This window comes from Hyposmocoma kahamanoa, unplaced genomic scaffold (genome assembly GCF_003589595.1).
Source record: "Hyposmocoma kahamanoa isolate Upper Pololo Valley unplaced genomic scaffold, ASM358959v1 232, whole genome shotgun sequence".
In the NCBI taxonomy this organism is placed as follows: domain Eukaryota; kingdom Metazoa; phylum Arthropoda; class Insecta; order Lepidoptera; family Cosmopterigidae; genus Hyposmocoma; species Hyposmocoma kahamanoa.
Window position 1 is genome coordinate 6965131 of NW_020653750.1, and position 9787 is coordinate 6974917.

At 35.0% G+C, this 9787-nt stretch overlaps 1 protein-coding gene across 1 annotated transcript in view; it reads left to right on the forward strand.

Annotated features, from left to right (window-relative positions):
• Positions 1-1788: 1788 nt before the first annotated feature.
• LOC113228503 overlaps positions 1789-9787 on the forward strand; it is a 152371-nt gene continuing 144372 nt past the window's right edge. The window contains exon 1 of the mRNA XM_026461835.1: positions 1789-1994. The gene's annotated coding sequence lies outside the window, so the exon portion shown is untranslated. The remainder of the gene's footprint in view (positions 1995-9787) is intronic.

The following is a 9787-nucleotide window of genomic DNA, read 5'->3' on the forward strand; positions in this document are numbered from 1 at the left end:
GATTGCGCAAGTTCAACCCTGGTCCCCACAGGAAGCAGATTTTTCCAACGCCGCAATGACCCAGAAGCAGCAAACACCCTCCTACTCACCTCAGCGATATGTGGCGACCAAGATAGAGTGGAGTCAAAAAGAACGCCAAGATTTTTAACAACATTACTGTAAGGCATAGGGAAGGAGTTGAAGAAGAGCGGGGGAATAGTGGCATTATTTGATTTGGCGATTTGCTTCGAACCTCCAACGACGATGGCCTGCGACTTGTTAGGATTGACCGTTAGGCCATGGGTTCGACTCCAATCGTGTATAGTCGCGAGATCGTCATTAAGTTCGGCGATTAAATTGTCCATGTCGTACATAGGAGACTGAGAATAAATCTGAAGGTCATCGGCGTACAAGTGATACTGGCAAGAAAGTAAGGGAGTAAGGAAGTTTATAAAGACGGAAAAAAGAAGAGGAGAGAGAACCCCGCCCTGAAGCACACCTGCAGTAACGTCACTGAAGCTAGAATGCTTATTGTCGACACGAACACATTGCCGACGCCCAATGAGATAGTGGCGAAACCAATCCACTACCAAATCTGACACAAGGACTGATTTCAGCATTGCTAACAGGATATCAAAGTCAACAGTATTGAACGCGTTGCTAAAATCTAAGAGAACTAATACTGTCAGATGTTGATTCGACATACCCTCGCGAATGCCATCAGATACCTTGGTTAAGGCAGTAACAGTGCTATGCCCTGAGCGGAAGCCAAATTGGAAAGGACTAAGGATATTGCACGAGTTCACGAATATTGTGATCTGGCAGTGGACAAGACGGTCAAGAACAACAACAATACAAATACAATAGAAATACACACACAATGAACAATGAACAAGAACAATAGAAATAGGACGAAAGTGAGAAGGTAAAAATGGATTAGAGGTTTTAGGTATAGGTACTACAGCAGCTTGACGCCAGCAGCTCGGGAAGGTGTCAGTGTCGAGAGAAAAGTTGAAAATATGGCAAATTATAGGAACAAGAATTGAAGAACCTTGTAAGATCATCTTACGGTTTATTCCATCCAGCACTTCAGCGTTGGATTTAATATTTTCCTCAACTTCGCCTTCGAAAGATATTTAGAAAATTATTTTTATTGTATTTGCATTAGAACACGCAATTTCCTGTCTCAATAAAGGCTTCCGGGGTCATGAAAATGATACGAGGTAATGGCCAAATCAATGGGATGGAAAATTGCCAAAATATTTACTTTTCCAATTGACTCTCTTGTTACAAATTACGAGTGCTATCAATTCGGAGTTTTTTTTGTTGATTTTCGATATCTAAATATTCTGAGAAATGCACGAAGTCGATATAAAAATAGTTCGCTCGGGCTCACTTACTTACTTTTTATGTGCGAATCTTCTGGATTCTGACTTTGCTATTTTGTCTTTCTTCTTGCACAATATATATGAAATTTATATGATCATTACGATTGATAATATAGAAAAAAATGTTATTTTCTTAAACTAACAGCCAATCTATCCGATTAATTTTCAACACAAAAGTATTAAAGAACAATTGAATAAGAAAAATCAGATAGCGAGCAATAATGTGTAACACAAATGACCGTTTTTATCAATAAACCACAGAGGAACTTCGGCGCAAAAATCCTTAAAACAAAGAGCTTGGAACTACTCATTCCTCACATTTCATTTAATATCAATCACTGCTTACAAAGTCTCGAGAATGTTCGTACGAGATCGGAGGGTTTCGGGCGTCGAAATCCGTAGCAAACCCTCCAGTGAGGCTGGGACGCTACGAACGTCGAACGTGCGTAGGGGAAGCTACGATACGTAGGGGATCGTCGTACGTACGTCATCGAAATTCGAGAAATACATGAAGTGCCCTGAACTCATATCTCTCCGCAAAAGTGATTCTAAAAACGTGCTATGATGGTGTATTAATATTTTTGAAGGATTAGCGAGTGTTTTCTGCTTTTTGCTTCTACGTTTATGGTATGTATTTTGTTAATAATATAATAATAATAATGTAATATTTTTTTGTATAAAAAGTGTATTCACACTTTTAAACCAATACTGATAAATTGTTCGAAATTTGAAAACTTCAAAATGACTTATTATTCTAGCGAGACTTTTTATTTGTGTTTTAAACGTTATTTTATCAACAATGCTTTTTAAAGAAGTGAATATAAAAATTAATTTATTTTATTTCAATTCCTTTAAATCATGTACTTGACACTTCTCTGAATACATTTTTTTTAACAGTTCAATAATATATACATACATATATATAGATTATTATGTCTATTTTACATATGTATATAGATTTATACAGAAACCTTTTTCACTTGACACAATTTTACATATAAATAAACTTTACATACGATAGAACTTAAAATTTTAATTTAAAATGAAGCTTTATCTTCTGTTATTTTCGAGTGCTTTTTGGTAATGTTAAAAAATCATTTATCATCTGATACTACTGATATATTGCACATATTTTATTAGACTGACAAATATAAAATGATTTTGATCACGTTATGCTAGATGAAAAAAATATTCAAGTGATTATTTATTTTTTAATTATTATTTCTAAAAAACTGTTGTTATATTTTCCGTATTAATTATATTTATTATTATTTACATTCACGTTTCTACAGGAATGATTTTAAAGTATTTGTTAATATAAATATTACATAGTTACAAGTATACCATTTCTGAAACAGTAATAATAAATGCAAATAGCAAACATACACCACGTTATTTTCCCATTACAAAGCAATCCTATTAGTTCGATGATCAGGATAAAGCATTTCCGAAAATTGCTTATTTACAACAACACACGGTTTAATCCTGATTAATTTTTAATCGTATTTTGATTTCATCATTAGCGTAACTACATGTGCCTACTTTAATTAAAAACATCCGTGTTTTTGAGTTATGGTTTCTAATGCAAATCTAGTGACTAAAGTGTTTTAATATCGAGTTCTTAGGTTTTCGCGATTGCTACGCATAGGAAATGAAAGTATTTTTCCGGATATAAATCGCATATATGTGTTTTTTCAAACAAACCAACGTTACGGGCCCGTTACAGTCAACCGTGACCATGGGACTTGTAAGGGGCCCGAAACGTTGGTGTGTTTGAAAAAAGAAATATACGCGATTTATATCCGAAAAAATAGTTTCATGTCCTAAAGTGTGAGTAAGTCAAATGAGTAGCAGTAGGGATTTTTGTGAGAGAGTTCATCTAGGGTAATACTACTACCATGCTTATTTCTGCCGCCAAGCAGTACTGTGCACATTACTGCGTTCCAGTTTTGAAGGGAAAGATTGGTTGTTAGCACCAGGTACATGTCAATTTTATGTCAGTGCCCAGAACTTCGCGGTTAAAACTCGGAGAGGCAATGCAACTGATATAGGTAGCAATGCAAGCGACATCAGACTCACGACTTGCTTGTTCCGTCTTTTCAATTTATAAAAAAAAAAGAATTTTTATTCTTTAATATAAACACTTATGTTGTTTTTGTTATTTTCTTACATGCATAAGGTCTTACTATGTTGTCGAGTTCACTTGTTTTACAATAATTTCATATAAATTGAGTGCAAAGAATGCTTTACGGTTTAGGCCCGCACAGGAAATGAAAATGCAATAGAATGCCCTAAAAATCATTAATCTAAGTAGATTGAAATTTAAGTTTTTTTTTCTATTACTCGTTTAATCAATAAAGTAAATAAATAATATTACATTTTATATTGAGAATATTGTAACTTACTTTTTAAAAAGGGTAGGTACAACCGGCAGCCTGGAACACCTAACACAAAGATCTCTGATCTAGTTTAGATTCCAGTCTCCTACAAATTTTGTCAGTTTAAAAAATTTTTATCTGTTTCTGTGCCAAAAATCGTAACCAAAAATGTTTGGAGATATAATTTATTATTATTATTATTATAACATAATGATCATATCACTGTTTATCCCAAACGCCAATAAAATCGTGGGTAGAATCGAGTATACAATGAATTAAATACAAAGTAAACTCAAATACGAGAGACAGATAATCGTAATTGTAACAAATTGTAATTAAATGAATTTTAACCCAATATCTGTGTTTTTTTAAAAGGAAGAGAAAGCTTTAACTGAAACTATACTAACTGTCTAAACTTCAATGTGCCAACTACTTAGCTTGTAAAATAATATGTAGTGGCATTTCATTACGATGGGGATGATACCCTCGATGACGCTGGAGTATTTAAGACATTATCAATTCCGGGCTTAATTCCGAGTCAAAGCAATTTGAAAAATGGAAGGGGACACTCGCAGGTCACGTTTAGCAGCAATAGGGCTCCTTGTGAAAGAGTTCGTCAAAGGAGGTACTGCCGCCTTACCTATTTACGCACATTATATCAATATGTCATAATGCTAACAAGATATAAATACTTAGATTTTGACCTTCGTCGTGTTGCAGGGTTCTATAGATCTATTTAGCCTGTATAGACCTGAAAACTAATACAGGCCTTAATAGTATTCAATATTCCTTTCGTTCAAAACTCGGCGATATTATCTCTGCAGATAAAGTTACAAAAACCAGAATTCGAACTTGTAATTATCATTGATAATTATCACGATAATTATCTCGATAAATATGCCTTTTTAATTATCATCGAGATAATTTATGAGATTAATTGGAACAACCAATTAATTTCATAAATATCGTGTCATGTGTTTGTGTATCTGAAAAGTATACAAACGTGTCAAATGTAATTATTTTGGTTTTTTTTAATATAAAAATAAGGTCTTAATCGTGTATAAAACGTATTTTATTTACCTCGACGTTTCGAACGCGTTACAACGTCCATTAAGTTCCGCTTTTAAAATCAAACAACGTGGAAGCTTAAATCAATGTAGTGTCAATAAAAAAAAATCACTAACTAAATACCTTTCCTAAAAATTTTTCCTCGTGTTTATTTAGTTTACTCTTTGTGTATCATTTTTAGTCAAAAAGAAAAGAGACAGAACTATGAACTGGCATGAATTACAGTCGGTTATATTTTTCGGATAATTATCAGATAACGATCATGATAATTATCAAAGACAAAGAAAATCTTCAACATGAAAACATACGAGAGACTGTTTATAAGTTCGCCGCCTATGATTAAGGAAGGCCCTGCCTTAGTAAGACAAAATATTATTACCTAAAATTCAAGGAAGCAATACACATAGAGTGGATAGTACCTCCCTCTGAAATCCCGGAATTTGTAACATATATTTTATTGTAATGTATTCCGTTTTGTATTTTTCATGTGTAAGTAGCAAATACTTTACTATGGTAGTGTACTTAGAATAAATGTTTTGTAATTGTACACAAAGTTCGACAAGCAGCGCCAATTCACTCATTAGTTGTTAACAGTTTTTGGATGTGGCGAGAACAATTTTATTGAAATTTGTAATACATGGCTGACGTCAGCCGGGACCATGGGCCCTGTAGAGGGCTCAAAAGGTTGGTTTGTTTAAAACAACACGTATACGCGATTTAATTCCGAAAAAACCCAGTTTCATTTCCTATATCGTCGCCTTAGAGTGAAAACCGCGCATATGTGTTTTCACATAGATCGTTTTTACTGATTTTTGATGAAGAAAAACTTATAAATTTGTTGCTGAAATATATTAATAAAGTAATAATATAGTATCTGAAAGAGGTATAATTTAACTAATTAAAATGTTAACTACAAACATTATTGCGTTTGCTACATTTTACACCATATTTTTATTTTCGTTCGGAAAAATTACATAGACATCACATACGAGGTATTCACTCTAAGACGTAGATAGGTATCAATCGCGCAAACCTAAGAACTCGATATGAAAGTTGTAACTTTAAATGAAACATGGACTTATCAGTATAATCCAGTACCCAAAAAAGAGTCAACGCAATGGATAAACAAGGACAAAACAACCTTTTTTTCTTAATTAATTACCTTTCTAAAAGGACTACAATGCATGATCAATGTTACGCATTTTTTTTTTGGCTGAGGCATACAAAAGAGGCAAGGCAAATAAGCGAACAGTGTGCCGTTTTTGCACGACAATTGACACAGGATGCTCAGAAATTGGCCAACCATGCAATGGTCAACACCTGATTCCCAATGATTTTTTTTAAGTCAAACTTGAAAAAGAACCTACGAGACCATTACGAGACTAAAGATTTCCCGATGATAGTCAGATGAAAGCGTAGGAAGTCATTTTGAAAACGAAGAATATTTTATCAATGGCTTAAAAACTTTTATACTCATAATGTGAAAAATGTATCTCACTCGAAGGAGTCTATATTTAAAAATGAAAAACATAAAATCTTACTTTATTTTCATCAAGTACCCTAGACCACGGTCTTATCAGCCGCCAATCGTATAAATGAATATTGGCTTTTGTGAAAACTGACATCAAGGACACGAGAGACGTAGGTTGGATGTCCGTACGACACTTTACGTCATACTATAATTTGACATCGACGTCTCTAGACTACTGAAAAATAGAGGGCACTTTACAAATGTTGTTGAAGGAAATTGCTTCGAAATATTCCATTCTCGAAGTCATTTATGTATCTTTTTTGACTAAACTTGTTTTAAAATTAGTAAGAAAAAAGATCTCTCCCAATTAAATTTAATATACTTTAATAAAACAACCTTAAGAGCCTTATGCACACGGCGTATTTTATACGTGCCGACGACGCGCGTATACGCACCGCAGACGCGTTTTTGTTTGTTAATTTCAGTTACTTTCTAGAAATGAAGTAACTACATATATACTATATACAGCTTATATACTTTACTGAAGTCTACACTTAGAATTTCAAGTGTAGACTTCAGCAAAGTATATAAGCTTCTCGCTTGCAACGCAATGTTTACGCGCGTTTAAATCGACTCACTACAGCACGTCCGCGGTGCATATACGCGCAGATGACGCGCGTTTACGGCACCGTGTCGTAAACGCGCGTTCGTGAAACGCGCGCGTGCGCATAGACGCTAAAAGAAACAATGTACAGGAAATTTTAGCCGTTATTTTTAGAAATCACTACATAAATAGATAATAATAGCTCAAGTATTAAGGCTTTCGCAGTCTTTGGCATTTAGTGGTAGTTCTGGATTATCATTGAATCAGTTCTTATATGTTCTTATATCTCAAGAGCTAATATCTCTAACTTCATCTACCATGCTGGCCCAATGACGCTCCAACCCGCAATAATTCACACATCTTCTAGGGATTGTGAACCATTTTCGACATTCAGATTTCATTATGATATTTCCGTCACCGTGAATGCTTTTATCGCTAACAAAATATACACGAATGGCATACTTATATATGTAGGTATTTATTTTATTTAATGTCATGTTTTTACTACTATGATATTTATATATTTTTTAAGAAAATACTCCGCTAGTTTGTTATAATAATACATATACTTACTCCGCTGACTCTGCTACCAGAAGTGAGTGTTTGCCTTCGATACGAGTTGGCGATAGCGTGCCCTGTCTTGTGCGATCTCCTCCCAGTTCTTTGCATGCAAAGCACGGAGGTCTCTCCCCACTTCGTCCCTCCATCTGTATTTGGGGCGATCAACTGGTCATTGACCATTAGGACGTCGCATGTAGACCCATTTATGAGCTAGCATCCTTTCAAGATATTCGAGGCAACTGATGTTGCGGACTTGATTCCTCCGATAATATAGGGCTCAGACACGACGTCCTCCGGCTCCTGGTTCTTTCATATATGGAAGATATTATAAATACACGTTTGTTATTACATATAAAAATGTTGTTTAAATTCAATACAATTCAATACAAAACTCTATTTCTTGGCAAGAGCGGTAGCTCCGATTTGACAAACAAACGCTGGTTTGAGGCCATTCGTTACGATTTTTTTTTCTCTGTGTTAAAAATTAAAGTCATAGATACATGCAGCCATAGGGATTTGAACCGTCGACTTTTCAATTCAGAGGCTACCGTTGTACTACTACGTTACCACCGTTTTTAGTTCTTTAATTGTCTTCGAAGTTTTTGTAAACCTTCTCCGATATGCAGTTGTACGCAGGGAAGTACTGACACCTTACATATTTTTGTCGCCTAGCAGTAATGTGACCATTGCTGCGTTCCGGTTTTGAAAAGTGCTGGTGAAATTACAGGCACATGGGATTTGTTAACGATGTCTCCAAATCTTTGCGATTTAAAGCTCTGCACGACTTGTTCGTCCTGTCACATATCATAAAAAAAAAATATTCACGAAGTTCTCCTTTATCAATAAAGTGTTATAAATTAGTTATCTAACTAAACTACATTAAATTTTAAAAAATGGTCTATAAATCGATCTAGGAGGAGCTCATAGAAGAAAAATGTTCTTCCAAATAGGCAATAATAGTTTCGTAACAGATTGCTTATCCGTACCTATTTGAAATTCAATGTTTAGCATTTACGAGGCCGTCAATTGTCTAAAGCTACCGAATCGTAATCGTACGGTTAAGAACACAAAGGGGCTTACAATTAAATTTAAATTAAACTCTATGGCACTTAGGATAGAACCGGTTCAACGTGTAAACTCATCATGTCGAGTAGGATCTTTTTGAAAATCAGTGCATAACAAGCTCGCACACTGTAATCTGAGCTCAATTTCCTCGCCATGCAGCTCTTTCCATTAAAATACAACAAAATTGTTTATTTTTAATTTTTATTTGTACATTTCATTCCAAGTAGATTGTATCTTTGTGTGATTTTATTTAAAGTTTCTTCCTACAACTTGGTTGTTCAAAGTGTACATTAATATGCCAATTTGACTTTTAATTATTTGATTTTAAATTTGATGAGCTTGGTGGACTAGAGGTTAACACCGGGCGTTAGATGAGTAGAATCGAATCCCGGTAGGACCAATTTCGGGTGTTCTAAGTAGTGCTTCGGAATTAACTTCGTTGCTCTAGTACTCGTGGTATAGAGAATTTCCTAAGTAGGAATTCCTAGTAGGATAAAATAGAGTCCAATACTAGAATTGCGTTTAGTCATTTTGTGTGCATACGGTAAGAAATAGCGTTAGTAGCAGTAGAACTCCTTGTAAATGAGTCCTCCCAAGAAAGTACTGCCACCTTACCTATTTCTGCCGCCAAGTAGTATTGTGAGCATTACTGCATTTTGGGTTTGAAGGGTAATGGTGCTGGTGAAATTATTTACACATGGGACTTGTCAACTTATGTGTCAGAGCGATTTAAAGCTCTGAGTGACACTACAACTGTTCTGGGTAGGCGTGTCGCTTATCACCAGACGCATAACTTATTTGTCTTGTTACTAGAAAGAAATCATAGAAAGAAATTTGTGTTGCTAGTGGTATTTAGGGCGCCTTCAAATCATATTGAAAGTTATGAGTGGCACTGCAATTTTTATGGAGAATCGCGTTGCTGACCACCAGACGCACGTCTTGTCCGTTCGGTCACTTATTGTCATAAAAAAAGAGAGTCCAATGTTAGAATTGCCTTTGGTCACTTTGTATGGAAACCCTATGAAATTCTATAGGAATGCCTGTAAAACATGCGTTAGTCTGAACACAAAGCAGGACTCCGACCCTATTTCAAATATTTAATGCGTAGAAAATACGATTGCGTTCGCACAGTAAACCTTTTTGGCCTCCTGATAAATGCACCAACCACATATATGAACAAAATAAGTATGGGATAAAACATGTCATGCAAACGATTTGTATAAACGCTTAGTTATGCAATTATACTAATTCAAAGAAAGGCCAGGTCAAGAGT